Below are 19,800 nucleotides of genomic sequence, written 5' to 3' on the forward strand. Positions count from 1 at the left end.
CAGCTGGAGAGGGGAGCACCAGCAGCAGCCTAAAGCTGAGCAGCAGAAAGGGGAGCAGCAGAGGAGTGCAGCTCACAAGCTGTACAGGCAGAGGCTTAACTTTTTTGCCAGCTGATCCTTCCAGGACTCTGCCACAGGTATATGCAGGGTCTCCCAGTTGGCAGATTGCCAGGGCTGGCAAATATGTGAACTTCGCCTGCGATGATATCAGTCAGAATGAGCAGGAGCTTGGGCTTGTACCTTGGACTGGCATTCCACAGGTGCACAGTGTAATTGAACTGCACGCGTAGTACAATTAAAGTACCCATAGCCACACTGGTACTTCAGACATCAAAATTCACTCTACCTTGACAGATATCAAATTAACCTATTAACAGCAGTTTTTTGGTCATAGTTCATCATCATTTTTATATCTCCTTATTCACCGTAAATTAATTGTGAAAAGTGAGTGATGAATTGACCCTATGCTCAATATTTGTTGTTACACACCGAGGGAATAGTCCAGACCCAATCTGCCCAGCAGGAAACTGACAGCAACACATCAAATAGCATTTTGACACTGGCCCATTTCACACTCTATTGAAATCAATGGAGCGTAAAATTAGGCAGGCATTCCGACTGGTTAGGTTAAAATCACCCCATTAATATCTGTATTGTGTAAACACTGGCTGTCGAAGGCGCTAAGCAGAAGCTGCGCAACACTTCACAGAAAAGAGAAGCCAACCCAACTTACAATTACATTAGGCATTTAATATAATAAACCATCGCAAGGCACATCACAGGAGTATTATAAAGTAAAATTTGACACTGAGCCACATAAGGGGCAGAATCATCTGGGTCTGTTGGCAGCAGGCATCATGGCTGATGTGAGCGGATAATATGGTGAGAAGGCCAAAAATCGGTTTCATGCCGTTATGAAACCAGTTTGCGATCGTCCGATCCACCCGTCAACGGCAGGTGTGTTTCCTGCTGCCACAAGTCGGGAACCTAATTCCAATACTTTAGCTTCTCATTATAAGCCCTGCTCGCCGGAATCATACCCCCATGTCAAATTGATCGTCTATGTCGGCATGACTTCAGAATGGTACGGTTCACGACTGCCTTTAAAAGGTGTGCACGTGGTGAGCTGAACTTCAGGGGCAACTTGGGGGCGAGTGCACACAACCTTGCACAGTGCTCACGAGCAGCGCCCGTACTATATCAAGAAAGGAGGTGCCCATGCATTCGGGTGGGGCACAGGCAAGTCGGTTTTTCCCAACTGGCTTTTGGTGCGTTGCCAGGGGGAGGCACACAGACTGAAGAAAGTACACCTGCCGGAGGAGGGGGGAGTTGTGTGAGGGAGGTGGCTACACACTTGGAAAACCTTATCAAAAGTGAGCAATATGCGCAGCTGAGTCCGTTCAGCAGCAGCTCCATCGACATGCTTGGAATTGGGCCTCTGAAGCTTTTCTGCCCACTCAAGAAATGCAAAAGTATGAATGTGCTACCAAATGTTCCAGAACTATTCACCCCTTGGGCGCAGACTGTAAATTAATGTGCCTTTTAGCAGAACAATTGGCTGGCTGTGCAAGCTGTACAATTCCCTTGCTAAAGCTGTCCATGGTGCTGTCACTGGTAGAGGCGCTCACAGCCCCTTGCAATGTCTTTATTAAGGTTTGGGCCAGTATCCCTCAAGGTTCAAGCTAACAACACAGCCTTGCAGTGCAGCCTAGGAGAACGCCTGCGCCTGAGCTGAGAGCACAGCATGCAGTCCTGTGGCTGAAGCTGTCGCCAATCAGTCAAGTGGAGTGGGGTGAAGGTGGATGAGGTTTCAGACAGCCATGAAGCACACTACAGTAACCATACATTGGCCATCCAAGTGGTGGCCAGCACTCTCCTGCATGTGTGAAAGGGCCTTCAGGCTTAACCAAGAGAGGTTCTTAGGACACATATGATTACCCACGCATCTCTCTCTTTGATCCTGCTGGAGGAGAACATCAGGATCATGGAGCTTGGTGATTTAGCGGTATGTCTCATGGCTTACAGGGAGCAGAGAAGAGGAAGAAGAGTGTGGCAGAGGAGCCCTGCTCAACAAAGGGAGGAGCACCTCCCTCAAAATGAAGGGGCTCAGGGCTTGCTGTGCACGTAACTGAAGAACCGCAGTGAGCCGTCGCTCACAGGCACTTCACTAGACCCAGGGTCTATAGGTGGTGCCTGTCATTCCTGCAGATGGTTGAGAACCCATGTCGCTGAAGACTGTGCATGCCTAGGGAACTGGTCAGTCACATATGCCACTTGCTGCAGGTTTTTGCACCACGGGGACATGGAGGGCATCCACTGCCAGTGGCCGTGAAAGTGACCGTGGCGCTCAATATTTACACCACTTGCTCCTTCCTGGGCTCCACTGATGACCTGTGCAGGATCTCACAAGCCTCGTGCATCCAGGAGGCCACAGACACCATCTTCATGAAGGCAGAGAACTTTGTGCATTTCGCTCGGGATCAGGCAAGCCAGGAAACAAGAGCACTGGGATTTGCGCAAATCTCAGATTTCCCATAGGTGCAGGGTACCAATGACTGTACATAGCGCTTAGATTTCCATGGCAATGAGCAGTCAACCATGACAACCACAAGGGTTGCCACTCACTGAATGTTCAGCTGGTATGCAAGCACCACAAGCTCATCCTGCAGGCCTGCGCACAACTCCCAGGAAGAGTCCACGACTCCTCATCCTTAGCAGGTCTTAGATCCCTGACAACTTCCAGGGTCCACAGAGGCTGCAGGGTTGGCTCCTCGGGGACAAGAGGATGTGGCCGATGACACCCATGTGGTGGCCTCAGATTGCAGCAGAGCGACGGTATAACAAGGCTCATACCGCGACCCGGACTTTGGTGGAACAAATGAAAAGCATTTCTTAAATGAGGTTCCGGTGCTTCGACAGGTCCAGTGAAGCACTGCAATACAGTCCACCGAAGGTGATGCACATCATCATAGCTTGCTGCACAATACACAACCAGGCGCTGCAATGGAGAGAGGACCTGGCTGAGGAGGAGATGGAAGAGCTATATTTCTCCTCCAATGAGGACGATGTCAAAGGGGATGACCGTGATGAGGTCCTCGAAGGTAAGGATGCCAGCAATAAAGCCACTGCACTGGCCAGACGAGACAGGCACGCTCGGGAGGCCCTCGTACCTGCAAGATTCATGGAGGATGATGACGAGATGCAGTGAGGGCAGTCACAGTCCTGACATCCTCATCTTGCATCTGTGAACATTTGATTCCTGTGTGGATGATGACAGCGCACATACCCTCAGTGCTCAGGCTCAAGTCATGGAGACGCAGTGGAGACCTTAATAGTCACTAGATTCCAAGAGGATGATGACGACATGCAGTGAGGACACTCCAGAGATCTTCACCTTGCCTCTGTGAATGTCTGACTCCTGTCTGACTGAGGGCAGCTCACTTGCACTCCGTGGTCAAGGTCGTATTATGGAGATGCAGCCATGAAACTTTAAATGCACCTGATCCTTTGTCAGCCTTCAGCACCTGACCCCTTCAGGGGCACAGTGTCGCTGGACACAGATGCTGAAGGGATGGAGGAGCCAGCCCCACTTCAAAGATGCTGAGAGCACATAGAGAGAATGATGGAACTCTGTGACGCCTGCCCACGACATCCTGGCAGCAATGACAAGCACCATCGAGGTGCACGCATCAGTAATGTGTCTAGGGAATGTGAAGCCAGACCATCACTTTGGTCTGAGGTTTACACACATTGAACGGGGAAGAGGCTCTGGACTGAGACACCTGCCTTTATCTTGTGCAGGAACCAAGGTTTCACATCTGAGTGAGACGAACACTACTCTTCATAACAATGAGCCATAGGCAAGGAGACATTCTTGGGAGTTTATTTACAATAGTGAACATTATGTACAAGTGGTTAATACCCATGCCCAGGATATGCAACTACACCTTCTTAACCTTCCTAATCCCTGCTGCTATATCTTGGTGCTCCCCTGACATCCACAGCAGAGGTAGAGGCAGCCTGCCGACTGTTACACCCTATCTGCGGTGACCTTGGCAGATATCCTCTGCAGGGTCGAGATCTGGAGGGTCCCAGTCTGCTTTGGGTGTCCTACTGTGGGCCAACTGCATCCTCCTTGGCCTGTGGAGCTGGAGCTGTGGGGGGGCACAGAAAGAGGGGATTTGGATTAGCCAGACACTCATGTAGTCACCTGGATGGATGGCCCAGGTGGCTGGTTCTCCTCCCAATGGGTGCCCGACAGCCCCTGGCTGTCTCCTTGAGGAGGAGTGAGATTGAGCTGCCTTGCACCCCTCTTGCATTGACACTATTCGCGGTCAACTGTGGCATCAGCGATGGAGTTCAGCCCATGCAGCAGTGCAGGACCAATGTCCTGGACCAAGGTCTCCATGGTGGTCACCATCATGTCAGTATTGACCTCGATGCATTGGCATGCCAGTGCTATCACCTCGGACTGAAGGTAGTCCCTTGCAGCATGAAGAGTGCACCAGGCACCCCTTCCTGATGTTCCCTTATTTGTCTTTGGAGCTCTACCAAATGACCAAGGACCATGTCCAGAGGCTCGGCATCTGACTTGACTCAGCACATTCCTTGCCCAGAGCAGTTCCCCGAGTGCTGGCGACCAAGGATGTCCCTGACTCCACCTGTTGTGGAACAGATTGTGCTCACCAGATTGTGATCCTGAGAGGACTCTACACTTAGGTCCCATGGAGGTGTGTGTCACTTGCGCTGGTGAAGGGTGTGGTTGAGCACCATGACGGCTCTTCAATGGTGCTTCCCTCAGGGTCCTCATCCAAGGTGCTCTAGGGCTGAGGTCAAGCTCAAGGTTGCTCAAGGGCGACGTGTCAGATGTGCCTAGGAAAGAAAGTGGAGATTATTTGTGCTTGGCAGCCACGATGAATGTAGAACAGTGGACTTAGAGTAGCGTTGAGAGTGGGATCATGTGGTGCAGGATCCTTACGTGTGTGTTTGCCACTGACCTCATCATCACTGCAGGAACAGCCAACGTCCTCTCCAGCCAGAGTGAGGGCCTTGATGTCCAACACTCCACCCCAAGTCTGGGACCTCTCCCGGTGATCGCGCAAGATCTTGCCCTGCATAAAGACAGATGGAAAGAGTGTGAGCAAGGCACACACCAAGCTAAATGATAACGATGCCAGGCGTGCAGGTGTGCTGAGTGGAGCCATGGACGGGATGAGGAGGCAGTCTCCAGAGGAGATGATGTCACATGGGGATGTGAGGGTGTGTTTGAGAGAGTGAGTGGTGATGTCCCTTCAGCTGGCAGTGAGTGAGATGCCAGTGAATGATGGGCTTGTGAGTTGAGTGTTGAGATGGTTTGCTTACTCTGATGGCACAGATGAGATCATTCATCTGTTTTCTGCACTGGATGGCTGACCTCCCATGTGTAGCATTGGCACTGACCATCTGCCACTGCCTCCCAAGCCAAGTGGTGAGACTGATGGGTCTTCTGTGGCCAGAGCCGGGGTACAGGACTTTGCGGTGGGCCTCCACAGCATTCAGAAAGTGTCCCAGGTATGTGTCACTTAATCAGGGAGGCTGCAATCTTCCTGGCTTTAGGGGCCTTGTCTTCACCTTAGTAGACCTGGACTGCAAGCATTGAGAAGTGTGCACACGGTTGCATTTTAAATATGGAGCCCAGCGTGAGGAAGCAGCAAGGTAATGGAGTGGTGGGCAAATGGGAGGGCCACACGCCAATGATCTGGCGCGTTTCCCATGATTGCATAACTTATGAGGTGGGAAGGTGACGATACAGCGTGAAAACCCACCATTGCAGCCAGCAGGTAAAGCGTCTTTCTTCACGCCCACCACCGCACTTAGAGCAAATCTGGGATGATTCCACCCAAGGAGAAATTAAGGCATAAGACCAAAAGCTTGGTCAATGGGGTAGTTTTAAAGGAGGGATCAAAGGAGGAAAGAGGGATAGAGAGGCATAGGGAAGGAATTCCAAAGCTTAAGACCTTGGCAGCTGAAGACGCAGGCACCAATAATGGAGCAAGTTAAAATTGGGGATGCTCAAGAAGCCAGAATTAGAGGAACACAGATATCTCAGAAGGTTGTGGGGCTGGAGAAGAATACAGAGATGGGAGGGGTGAGTCCATGGAAGGGTTTGAAAACAAGAATGAGAATTTTAAAAATCAAGGCGCTGCTTAACTAGAAGCTAATCTAGGTCAGTGAGCATAGGGAACTCGGTGTGTGTAAGGACATGGGCAGCAGAGCTCTGGATGACCTCAAGTTTATGCAGGATAAATTGTGGGAGGCCAGTCAGGAGTGCAACAGAATAGTCGAGTCTAGAAATAACAAAGGCAAGGATGAGTGATTCAACAGGAGATTAGCTGAGGCATAGACAAAATCAGGCAATATTACGGAATTGGAAATAGGCTGTCTTAGTGATGATATAGATATGTAGAGGTCAAACATGACACTAGGGTTATGAACAGTCCCTTTCAACCTTAGACAGTTGTCAGCAAGGGGGACAGACTCAGTGGCTAGGGAACAGAGTTTGTAGCGAGTACCAAAGGTAAGGCTTTGGTCTTCCCAATATGTATTTGGATGAACGTTCGTCTAATATCCAGTACTAGATATTAGATAAGCATTCTGACAATTTAGGAACAGTGGAGGAACAAGGTGGCGGTGAAGTACAACTGGATATATTTAGTGTACATGTGAAAACTGAAACTGCGTTTCAGGTGATATTGCTGAGGTGCAGCATGTAGATGGAAAACAGAAAGGGAACACGGACAGAACAATGGAGACACCTGAAGTAACAGCAGGGGAGCGGGAAGAGGACTCGTTGGAAGTGATGCTCTGGAAGTGATACTGTAATCATGTTAGATAGATACGAATGGAATCAATGAATGCAGTCCCAGCCATTTGGATGGCAGTGGAGAAGCATTGGAGGAAGATGTTGTGGTCAACCATGTCAAAGGTTGCAGACAGATCGAGAAGGATGAGGGATAGTTTACCTTTGTCACAGTCACATAGGATGCAATTTGTGATTTTGATAAAAACCAATTTAGTACTTTGACAGAGGTGGAAACCTGATTGGAGGGATTCACACAGAGTTCTGGGAAAAACAGGCACAGATTTGGGAGGCAACAACACGTTCAAGAACTTTGGAGATGAAAAGGATGATACCGTGCAAGGACAGCGGGGTAAAGGGTCTGTTTTTTTTTGAGGGGAGGGTTGACGATGGCAGATTTTATGCAGGGAGGAACAGTGCCTGAAGACAGAGAACCATAAACAACATCAGCTAATATGGGAACCAGGAAGGGAAGTTGGGTGGTCAGCAGTTTAGTGGGAATAGGATCAAAGGAGCAGGAGGTAGGTTCGTTGATAAGATGAGCTCAGAGAGGATATGAGGGGAGATAAGGGAGAAACTAGAGAGTGATGCAAATTCAGGACTAAGGCAGGGGGAGCATTAAAGATAGCTTGGGCCAGAGGGCTAGGGAAAGGGAAGTGGCAGAGACAACTGATCAGATAGTCTCAACCTTAGAGATGGAGAAAGGGGTTTAAGAAGACTGTTTAGGGAGACAAAAGAAGCCAGGGGTTACCTTTGCATTCCAAGGTGATCTTGGCTTTATGTGGTCCAACCAGATCTGGTGGTGAATAGCCACCATATGCATTCAAGTGTGTCCTTTGGGCGTAAGGGGGCAGAGATATGAGTCTTACCAGGGAAATTGCCAGGGTCAGAGAGAGAAATGGTTTTGTTTGGGACTATGGCATCAAAGGTGAAGATGTAGGTGTGGCTGAGCAAAGCAAAAGCTGAACAAATGTTGAGCTGAAGAGGGCCAAAAGCTAGACAGTTAGGATTTTGAATGTGGATGGAGGGGGGTGTCTCTTCTACGGGTGGACAAAGCGTGAAGTAGGGTTGGGATGGGGAAAAAGTTGTGGGTGGAGAGTGATATAAGAAAGTGTTCAGTGATAGCCTTCAGAAAAAGAAAAAAAAATGTCATCTTTGAAATCCTATCAATATCCAAGAAGGTTAGGGGAGTATCTGGGTTTCCTTTCCACTGGACAGTGATACTAAACACTGCACAGGAGGAGAGATGCTTGATTTTTATTTTCGGCCAAGCATTCTAAAGGTCTCAAAATGTATTCTAAGCAGGATATCACTTCAGTTAAAATAATTAACAACGCAATTTCAAATAAAAAAGTTTTTTTAAGCATATATTACACACCAATTTCAAGCCAAACTTTTTTAGCTTTCCCAATGGCTGGTAAAGGTCTTGCTCAGTGTAAAACTGGACCTACAGACCAAATAGTGCCCAGTTCAATTTTGAGTCTACATTGAATTAGACAGATTGATTTTTTTCTACAGCTCCAATCACTATAATTGGTGCTAACACCACAAGAGAGCAAAAAAAAACTAGGCTTCCCATACCTCATCCAGTACTTCCTGGAACTGCACTCTGCAATATCAGGTGAGGAGATGATAATTCGCTGTGTGCTCGCCACAGACAAATAATTTCACAATGTTCAGTGTTCAGTGTATAGAACTGTACTCAAACATTCAATGCCTTCAGCATGGAATTAAAATATTTTGTTTGCTTCCAGACCCACTAAAGAAAATTGAAATCTTGATAGGTACAAATAGAAAAAGGATGTCTCTTTCATACTACATGGTTGCCGTAAATCTGTAACTCCACAGCTATTCAATCACCCAGTCATCTCTGTATGTGTACTGTAAGGCCTTTCAGCCTTGGTACACTGAGGGGCTGGCAACTGTATAGAAACCCTCAGACTGTAAGCATGTTCTTGATTGTACATCGTAAAGGCAGCTGTGTTGAAGCACCTCAGAGATCAACATGACCTTTGTTGATAATTTGAATATCAGTGCACTTTCTGTAATGATCATTTTGAAATGTTTGTAATGCTCTTTTTATTGTATTGAAGCATCTCAGCATGCAACATGATCTATGTAGAAAATGTGAATATCATTGCACTTTGCTGTTATGATAATTAGAAATGCTTTGTAATGTTCTTTCAGATATTTTGTGAAGGAAGTATATTTTTGCAAAACAAAAAAAAGTATTCATAGAGTCATCAGGCTTAATTTTTCCAAATGCTATCTCACTGTCAGGACCAAAAGTAGGATCCAAGCCCACCTTTAGAAGTGGCTGCTGCTGAGGCTGCAGAAAGAAATCTACTATGCAGGGCCAGGCAGACAGGTCCCGCTGATCAGAGGGGTGAACACTCCAGAGGCAGCATCAATGCCACTGGGGCTGCCATTCCCATGGCAGGGCTCCTCCATGGGCCAAGGGGTGGCCATAAAGGAAGGCCCAACCCCAGGAACCCACTGGGAGGCCACCACAATTTAGCTGCCAGTCTCCCCACACAATGGGGGCCCATCCCAACTGCAGTAAAATGCCAGCGCAGGTGAGAAGTGGCCAAAAATTGGATTAATCGGCTGCCCGCCTTCAGTCAGCACACCACTGCCATTCTTGCCATTGAGATTATCCTGTGGCGGCGGGAAGACATCAGGCTTCCCTCCCAATACCTTCTGCCACCATTTTACAAAGCCTCCCACCTCCCAGCCTATCTTCAGAGGCCAGGTATAATCCAGCCCATAGAGTAACTGCAGGCACAGAGGATGCCATTCAGCCTATCGTGTCCAGGCCAGTTCTCTGTAGAGCAATCCAATCAGTCCCATTCCTAACACCACAGCCCTGCAAGTCTATTTCCCTCCAGTGCCTATCCAATTTCTTATTGAATTCATTTGTCACTTCCACTTCCTCCACCCCTGTGGTCAGTGATTTCCAGGCTATCATCACCCTCTGCATGAAAAAGTTCATCCTCGCATATTCTCTGCATCTGCTGCCCAAACCTTAAATATGGTTTCCATAATCCTTGTGCCATCAGCTATTGGGAACAGCTTTTCTTCATACGTTACCTAAAACTGTCATAGTCTTGTAGATCTCTATCAAACCTCCCCTCATCCTTCTTTGCTCCAAGGAGAACAACCCATTTCTCCAACCTGTAAGATCCCTCATCCCTGAATCCATTCTGGTAAATCTCCTCTGTACCTTCTCAAGGACTTTCACATCCTTCCTAAAGTGTGATGACCAGAACTGGATGCAATACTCTAATTGTGGCCTAATCAGAGCTTTATAAAGGTTCAGCATAACTTCACTGTATTTATACTCAATATCTCTATTTTTAAAGTCCAAAATTCCATTTGCTTAATTGCTAACTACTCTTTCATTATGTCCTGCCACAGCTCTCAGGTCTCGTTGTCTCCTGTTCCCTCTCTCAGATCCCTCCTTATTTTTTAAAAAAATACCAGAACAGCACCTCTTCCCTCACTGCACAAAGTTCACTCATTCACCAAATACTATGTTTACTACTCTGTAGGGGTATGCCATGCTACTTACCCCTGGCATTAGCAAAAGTCTCCTGTATTCACACTGGCACAAATTCCAAAGATATGCATCAACCAATCATGAGTTAAAAATATAAACAGAATACATTTGAAATATTTAGAGCATCTCAGACCAAAGGTTGGAATTCACAAACCACTTTATGATCTTTTCATCTCTGACACAAGTTTAGTCAATGTATCCAGCATATAAAGAAAGTACAGAAATGTTTTACCCCCACAAATGTCCCTTAATTGAATTATAGTTCTTGCAAGTTATTACTGTGCACATAACATGCTAACACATGCACATAAATTATGCAAATAGCAACTGCAGTTAAGATGTAGAGCATGAACTAGTGACTTGCATGCTTTAGAAATGACGGAATGTATTATAATAGCCACAGTCTACTATTATATTTGTATCTATGATCTAGGGCCAACAGTTCAGCTTATTATAGCCTGAAAATACTAAGCATTGGCTCATTTTTTTTTCAAAGAGATTCACCAAAAAATATTTCCATGCAGCAAATCACAATTACTGTTGCATGGATAAATAAATTTATATTAAGCATGTACATATTTAATATAGATGGACAATTACAAAACATTGCTAAATGTTCTTAACCTCCCTATCTTCTTTGTACATACATTCCAAATCTCATGGGCAAGAAAAAGTCTGCAATTAATTTTAAAGGCTTTCATTTTTGCATTGAATATTTGTGAAATATTAGGCATACAAACCTCACACTGCAAAACAGCTTAAAAAAATCAATCTGCACCATGAATCATTTTTTCTGCACATTTAGGCCAATGTTACTGGGGGATTGTTCCAGGGAGGTTTCAATAGGTTTAGTGGGACTTCATTAAAGGTGCTGTGATTAACTCAGGGGTAGAGAAATGTGATATTATGGTTTTGTATTGAATGAATTAGGTAACTTACATTTGTTACATTAATGGAAATAAATCTGATTTTTTTTAATAACACTCAAAGCACTGTGACGTACATCCCATTAACTTGAAGCTTTGACATGAACTTTCATCTCATTCTAACTTTTGCAGTGATGACTAAGATCAGCTACCTTTTCAAGACTGCATAGCATTATTTTTGAAAGTCATCAGACGATGCACGGCGTTACATTTTTCAGGTAATCAATTAAAATTATTTATTGATAAATTGGCAATAATACCACAATCCTTAATCCTTTTGAGCAAATGTAACTGGTATTAAGGGCATGCAAGAGGCCATCTGCATTTTGCACAGGGGTTCGCCCAAATACTGACAGGAAGCAGAATGAGCTCCTCCCAATCATGAACACATAAATTAAAATTCAGATGTTTTCCCCAAATCACTCCAACTTTTCCTCAAAGCAATGACTTATGCTAAGGTACAGTTTCATGGGTCCTGGCAACTTCATTCAAATTGCCTGTTCATTTGTGAAGTTATATGGTGAGTGACGGTGGGCTATTCAACCGAGAGAGAATTTTTGTTGATCCTACTCATGCCCTCCACTTGTTGTGTACTTTCTATCTTTTCTATGTAACTCAATATCATATGTGTTGATGGATTTACCCACTAGGCCATCAGGGAGCTGATGAAAACCCTTTATATTGCACATGTTAACAGATATCAGTAATAATTTTGAGGTGATTTAGGCTTTTTCTCTTGAGTTTCCAGAAACAGTGCCAATATTATGGCAGGTGATTGGAAGAACCTCTGAAAATTCCACCTCTATGTCTTTCCTGCTTAGCTTCATGGTGACATCTGAGATGCCCTTAATTAGATTTTATTTCCCATATCTTCACATAAAATTCACAAAAGCCTAGCTTTAACTAACGTATAATATTTTGAACAAATCCACTTGTTATAGAATTTCATTGTACTAAACCACTGCAGACTCATTGTACACCATAGCTTGTCCCACAATTTTACTACCATTCTAAATAACCTTAATTACGTATGAGAACAAACCTTCAGACAAACCTAGAAATACAGATCAGGATTCTATATTCATTTTGTTGCATTTCTTTTCGGTAATAACTGGGCTCTGTTTCATCTCTAGTGTGCAGCCCACTGAACATCACACCTGTATATCCAATAGAATTCAAAGAAGCTCAGTTGCATTGGTAATGAAGCAACACTGCATAATATTGCTGCTCTGAAGCTTCATATTTTTCCCCTCTGTAAATTCAGTTTTTTACTCACATCTAACTCCATGACCATTTCACCTCGATTTATTGCAATGTTTTATCATTACTTTCATTCACCTGATGATGTAAAACCTGTCATTGATTTTGCTTTCTGCAATAGCCTTGGTCAAATCTTATTTTCCTGTGCGCCTGGTCCCAATTTAGTCTGCAAAGGAAATTCTGATACTGATTTCAAAGTCAGAGGCTCAGAAAATGTAATAAAGATACTGATTTTTCATCAGGGCTTTATGGATTATGCTCATTTAAATTATCTTAGATTTTTTTCTGGTTTCTTCTCAAGCTCTCTTCTCTTCTGAAGACCTATACCATCCTAGTCTCCTGGTCTTCCAGCTGAACAAGAAAGCATGCCGACAGGAGGCAGCATTATAGTGGGGTGGAGGTGGGATAGGATAGGGGGATGTGGACAGTGGGAAATGCAGAAACATTACTGGAACTCAAACTTGAAAAACTAATCCATTCATGATTTTACCAAAGTGGATCAGCATTTCTTGGGGGTTGTCTGTTATTGCAATTATAATAAACTGTCACTACCCTTCCTTCATGCCACCTTCCGCTCATGATCTTCCCTTGAAGTGTTCCCTATTTTCACCAGTCGCTGAGTGTGTAAACTTGATCCAATTTCTTCTTTGTCACACAAGAATTATGCTGTAGCTGCTGCATTTCCTTTTCAATATCTGCAGCAATTACCCAGTTATGGAAAGGATTAAGGGCTAAAAATTGATTTGCATCCATTTACAGGACCCGAGACCACTATTTGCTATCTGCCTGAGCCCACTACCTTGGAGATAGGCAGCAAGCAAAATTCATGTTGCATTGAAACTTCCCTGATGTCAGTATGCAGCCTAGCTCAACTCATGCTGCTATCGAGCTGCACACCCGACAAGCGGCAAAACATCATGTGAGTTGAGCAGATGTTGCAGATAGCCTCCAGCTCTTAAAGGCAACCCCTCTTAAAGGGATGCTGCAATGAATCAAAGGATTGGTGACTGCAGCATTTGGAGACAAGGCAACTAAAACACCTAAGCAGAGAGCTGCACAGTACCTGGATGTTTGCAGGAGCCCTTAATCATGGAGATTTACAGGAGGAGACACACCACTTCTGCGTGGGGCTAGCAACCCTCAAGGAATGCCCTCTGAAGGCAGCAGGAGCAGGTGGCCAGGGAGGTCAACACATGGACTCTGGTCCGGAGGACCTGGCAACAGTGCTGCAAGAGGTTTAATGACCTCATGCAGGTGGTCAAAGTCGATACATGCATCTTTGCATGACATTTCCTATCCACCACATCACCATCCTATCACACTGCTCAAAACACGCACTGCGTTCACACACAGCAGCATTCCTTAGCACACAGGACCCATGCCTGATATACAGACATTCCATCTCGCCCACTTTTCAATGATGACAGCTGCACGCCTACCTCCACATACCTTCAGCTATTCAGCTGTGGCAGACACATAACCCAAACATTGTGCCAAACAATCAATGACATTCTCATCTCTTGCAAGATAAAGTAGCCCATAATTAGAGGGAGCAAAGAACCAGAAGGGGCCAGGCTTTCATCCTCTGAGCCCAACGGAGGAGTTGGTGATCCATATTATGAGGCTGGTGTGACAAAGCCCGTAGCATCTGGTATCACTGAGAACATTCAGGATGACAGTATGTTACTGCCTTATGGTCCTTCTCAACTCTTACCTCGCCCTCATCCTGTTTTCTGACATGATGTGCAAGCTGCAAATGATGTGACCGTGGACTTCTTGCTTTCCACCCCAACCCTCTCCTTCTGATATTATGCCTACAAATACCCAAGAGCTGTCACATACTCAGCTTCAGCATCCCCAGAAGGAAGAAAGAGAGAGCAAGTCCACAGAAGTGATGAAGAGGCGGGATCACTTTACCTGACACACTCAGCTGCCAATATTAGCACTGCTTGTCCCCTCGAGGCTAGTGCTGAGTTGGGATCTCCATATAGTGAGGCCGGGGAGAAAGAATAGCTCATGTGTCAGCTCACTGAAGGGCAAGGTCACAGATGAACTCTGCTACAGGGACACAGGCAGCTTCCAGTCACAGTCAAGGAACATAGTGGAATGTGACTCAGGACTTTGCTCAGAGTTTGGAGCCTATCCTTTCCACTGTGTAAGTGGTGGCTACCTCCATGGCAGCATTAGTGGACCTACTCATGATGCAGTATTTGGTGGACACTATCAGCTTTCACTGCAGAACAGATTAAAATCCATGACCAAATGCAGCAAGACCTGGACAATATCCAGGTTTGGGCTGACAAGTGGCAAGTAACATTTGCACCGCACAAGTCCCAGGCAATGACCATCTCCAACAAGAGAGAATCTAACCATCACCCCTTGACACTAATTGGCATTACCATCACTGAGTTCCCCACTATCAACATCCTGGAGGTTACCATTGACCAGAAACTGAACTGGACTAGCCATATAAATACTGTGGCTAAAAGAGCAAGTAAGAGGCTAGGAATCCAGCGGCAAGTAATTCACCTCCTGACTCCCCAAAGCTGATCCACCATCTACAAGGCAAAAGTCAAGAGTGTGATGGAATACTCCCCACTTGCCCGGATGAGTGCAGTTCCAATGACAATCAAGAGGCTTGACACCATCCAGGATGAAGCAGATCCCTTGCTCGGCACTTATATCAAAAACATTCACTCCCTCCACCACTGAAGAACAGTGGCAGAAGTGCGTACCATCTACAAGATGCATTGCAGAAACTCACCAAGGCTTCTTAGGCAGCACCTTCCAAACCCATGGCCACTACCATCTAAGAGGACAAAGGCAGCAGATACATGGGAACACCACCATCTGGATGTTCCTCTCCAAGCCACTCACCATCCTGACTTGGAAATATATCATCATTCCTTCACCGTCACTGGGTTAAAATCTGGGAACTCCCTCCCTAACAGCACTGTGGGTGTACCCATACAACAGGGACTACAGCAGTTCAAGAAGGCAGCTCACCACCACATTCTCAAGGGCAGTCAGGGTTGAGCAATAAACGCTGGCCTAGCCAGCGCCACCCACATCCCATCAATGAATAAAAAAACTGGTGTTGCAGCGGGAGCTCAGACAGGTGTCATGAGGTCGATTCTTGTGGCCACGTAGGCTCAGACTGATGTCATTATTGTAGTGCTTAAAGGAGATTTCAAGTTAGCACAGTCGTCCAGCAATCTGTCCTCCAACAGATTTCGAGGGTTAATGAGGCATCACCCCATTGAAGCGGCAGTGGCTCCGTGGAGCACGGACCTGCTGTCTTCTCTCACTGTCACTTTACTAATGCTCTTGCTGCTGCCAAGCAACCCAGACTGCTGCCACCAATGCCAAAGTGGCACAGTCTGAAGCCAGGCCCTCAAGGCTCAGAGCTGCTCGAGGGCGTCCTGCAAGGCCATCTTCCCCCATTGAAAGTCAACAGTCAGTCATAGCCACATGGGTAGCCCTATGTCGGAGCAACAAAAAAGGCAAAGGCACCTGCAGGCCAGGGATTAAGGAAGCATTCAAGGATGAATTCATTTTTTTGTTTAATTGGATGTGTTGTTGGATAAAGATGTAAAAGAAAAGGTTTTGGTTAGTGCCTTTTATTTTAGGGTATTGGCCAAGGAGGTGCCTAATGGAGTGTCTCAGGTCAATGTTACACTGGGGAATGGGAAACTCACAACGGTAAAGGGATATTATCCTATAGGAAACAGTTTATGAGCGAGTTCTCTCAGACAGTTCATCAAGAGCAAAGGGATCCTGGATGCCTCCTCCTTGCCTCCTCCTCTTCTTCTTCCTGCTCTCTTCAACATTTAGATTCCTGGTGACAATGGCTGTGCATCATGATGACCATATTATGGAGAATGCAGCAAACCACTATGAATTTGGACACCCACACCAGGAGGACCCCTGAGCAGTCTCGGCAGCAGAAGCTGACTGTCTACTCCATGATGTTCACGGTGGCTCCATGGCTTTCATTAGATGTATGTTGGCCTCATGTGGTCATTTAGTCATTAGCCACAGGTACAGGAAGTAGCCTTTGTCCCCCAACAGCCACCCTCTGGTTCTCCATGGAGGCCCAAAGTTCGCGTAAACAGCCTCAGAATGAAGGCATTATCAGCTGCCAGGATAGCAGGCATTCACCACCATGATATACTGTACATGTTCACACATTGACTGCAAATGAATTGAGTGAAAGCCATTGTGGGTACTATTCCTCTCCCCACTGTGAATGGGGGCATGTGGTGCCACTATGCACACAAAGCCACACGTCATTTCATCCTGCTTTTCCTGGCTGAGGGAAAAGACAACCTATTTACCTCTCCGGGCATAGCTGGCCTCCATCACCTCCCAAATGCATCACTGCAAGGTATACTGGGAGACGGAGAATATGTCATCCACTTCTGCCTGGAAAGACCAGATAAAAAGAAGTTCAATGCCTACTGTGTCCTTTATGGCCACTGGCAAAGCCATTCTCTCCCCAATGCAAGTCTTCAGATCATATGAAAAGTACAGCCTGTGACCACCAACTTGTTGAGCAAGAGTTACCTCAGAGACCACTCCTGGGTTGGTAAGGTATGAGAAGTGCTCTCAAAAAACCAAAGGCGGGCAAGACCTTCTGTGCAGAGCCCTCCTCCTTCTCCTCCCTCTTTGTAGAGGTTCCATTTCTATAGCCTTTAATCCAATTCTTGGTCATGTTGCAGACAACAGGGGCACTGCAACCATATCCCCCGAAGCCTCATACAGAGCTGGGTCATCAAATCCTCTGGCCTTTATGAATGTCTGCAGCAGTTCACTATAAAACCTCCAAAATGAAGCTACAAAACTTCTATTAGCTTTGCCACAGCAGAAGTAAGTCTACGAGTTTGATGCTTGGCCTTTTAAATACACTGGTAGGGGGTCCCTCATGCTGCTGAACACATGTTCACCTGAGAGTGACTAGCATGAGTGTTCAGTGGTCATGCACACACCAAGTTTGAAAGATATGGGTCAAATATGTCTGATTGACGTCTCAATTAGACCTCTCTTCACTCTACCAGCACATGCATGGTATGCCTGCGTTAGCACCCTGTCCTGCATGGGGAGCCCCATGGGATGCTTTTTTATGGCTTTGGGGCTTCCGCAGCACAGCCACCAATGATGCTATAAAGCCCAAAAATCACAACCTAAATTACTATCTACTAAAAAGAATACAAGTCGACCTTAAGTTAGCATCCACTCTCTTATGAAATGTTGAGTCATTATAACTATCCATCTAAAAATCATTATGTTAAGAACAATTAGTAATAGACATGTAGGCAGACAACCAATAATTTTTGCTTTTATCAACCAATAATTTTACTAAGGAGTCCTCAATTTAAAATGCTTGCTAAAAAAAACTTTTGTCAGAGAATATAAAAATAGACTTGTCTTAAACACAATCATTCATAAACCCCACTGAAACAACTATCAGCTTTCTTACAGTGCTCAAGGACACTGATATCAGGAGGAAAATTTACACATGTAAAAAAAATGGCTTGCTCTAATATCAATTTGTATTAATGATTCCCTTATCTAGTCACCACATTGTCTCAGGTTTCTGTGGTGGCAAATCACTTGTTTTCCATTTAAAAACTTTTAACTCTCTATAACTTGCAAGTTCAAATAATTAACGGTTCTAGCCTTGCTTTTGCACTCCTGTGCAGGATACGAGGAGATACTTATTTACCTGTTAGACAACCCTTCTCAGTGCCAGCCTCCCGCCTCTTTTCCATCAGAATCTTTACTGATAGACATTGCTCCTCTGAACATTTAACTCCAATTCTACATCCATCCTAAATATTATATATCATTTTACATTTTTGCTTTGTTAAAGTGAAAACTAACTGCATTTAAATTAAGACTCTTCACACTATTGGCAGAAAGAGATATTAATGTATATAATGTTATTGGAAATCATTTTTTTAAGTAGAGGTTTAGCCTGTGTGTGTGTTAATTGGATTAAAGTCAGCTAGTCTGGGTGCTTTTCTGTATAGTAGTTGAGATGTAAACAGTAAGGTAAAGGGTGCATTTGGATTTTGTTGAATAAACCATTCAAAGACTGGGGGTGAAATCTTGCACCTAGCTAGGAGACACCAATGTTTATATTACTAATAAAATTAGTACTATGAAAGGAGTTCAAAGGGCCTGGTGATACAATGAGAATTTACATTCAAAGAGAAAGGCTGGGTATAACAGAAAGGAGTTTGTGTGTGCAGGTCAAAGACATGTAAGATCCAAGCCTGTAAGCCTACAACTGTCTGCAAAGGAACCAAATTGAAAGGAACCTCACTTTGAATTCGTAAGGTGAAAATGCTTTGCCTGGTGCCTGTTTAAGTCTATTAGTTATTGTTGCCCGAGTGGAGATTAATTTGGGGACTTGTTAAAATGGTATAATAGTAATTGATAGTCATGTATATGTTGTAAATTAATAAATGTTTCATTTAGTTTGATATAAAAACCTCTTGAGAACTGGTGGACTTATTCTTGAATTTAGAGCTGCAACTCAAAACATACCAACTGAAAATATAGATTATAACAGTTGTTTAAACTTTCCCTCTGGGATTTTAAATAACTCAGCCTTTAACAACTGCTGTGTCATAACACTATATGTCCTACTTTATCTCATTTTGTCCCAGATCTTCAACATATAGAATTCCTTAGCTACCATAGTTTTACCTTCCTCTATAATATACATGTTTAGACAATCCAAGCTTGGGTTCTCTAAACCACTATGATTAATTTGTCTTTGTCTATCATTCTGACCTTGTGGTTTCATACACAATGGCCATTGACTTTCACCCAGGTTTTGCAAACACAAAGAAAAATCTGCAAAAATCATACTACCCTTAATCTGGAATTCTTAGAAGCTTTCTACATTCTTCTAAATTTCAGCTTTTGATGTGTATTTCTATACATTCTTTATGTTTCTCAGGAACAAATCCTGCCCTAGTTTACCTTTATTTCTCCCCTAAAGCCTTTTATTTTGCCGCATTACCAAGAGAATATAATTTTTCCTCTTTGTGGCGACTCGGTGCTAGAAAAAAATAAAAAGCATTTTGGAATCAGACACTGAAATGCTGATACGAATGGAAGTGGTGCACTATTCTAGAACAAAATATGCTAACAACTGAAGGGAAAAAATGCATCAACCAAATGGTCTGTGGGAACAAGTAAATTTT

The sequence above is a fragment of the Carcharodon carcharias genome, chromosome 9 (genome assembly GCF_017639515.1).
Source record: "Carcharodon carcharias isolate sCarCar2 chromosome 9, sCarCar2.pri, whole genome shotgun sequence".
Lineage (NCBI taxonomy): Eukaryota > Metazoa > Chordata > Chondrichthyes > Lamniformes > Lamnidae > Carcharodon > Carcharodon carcharias.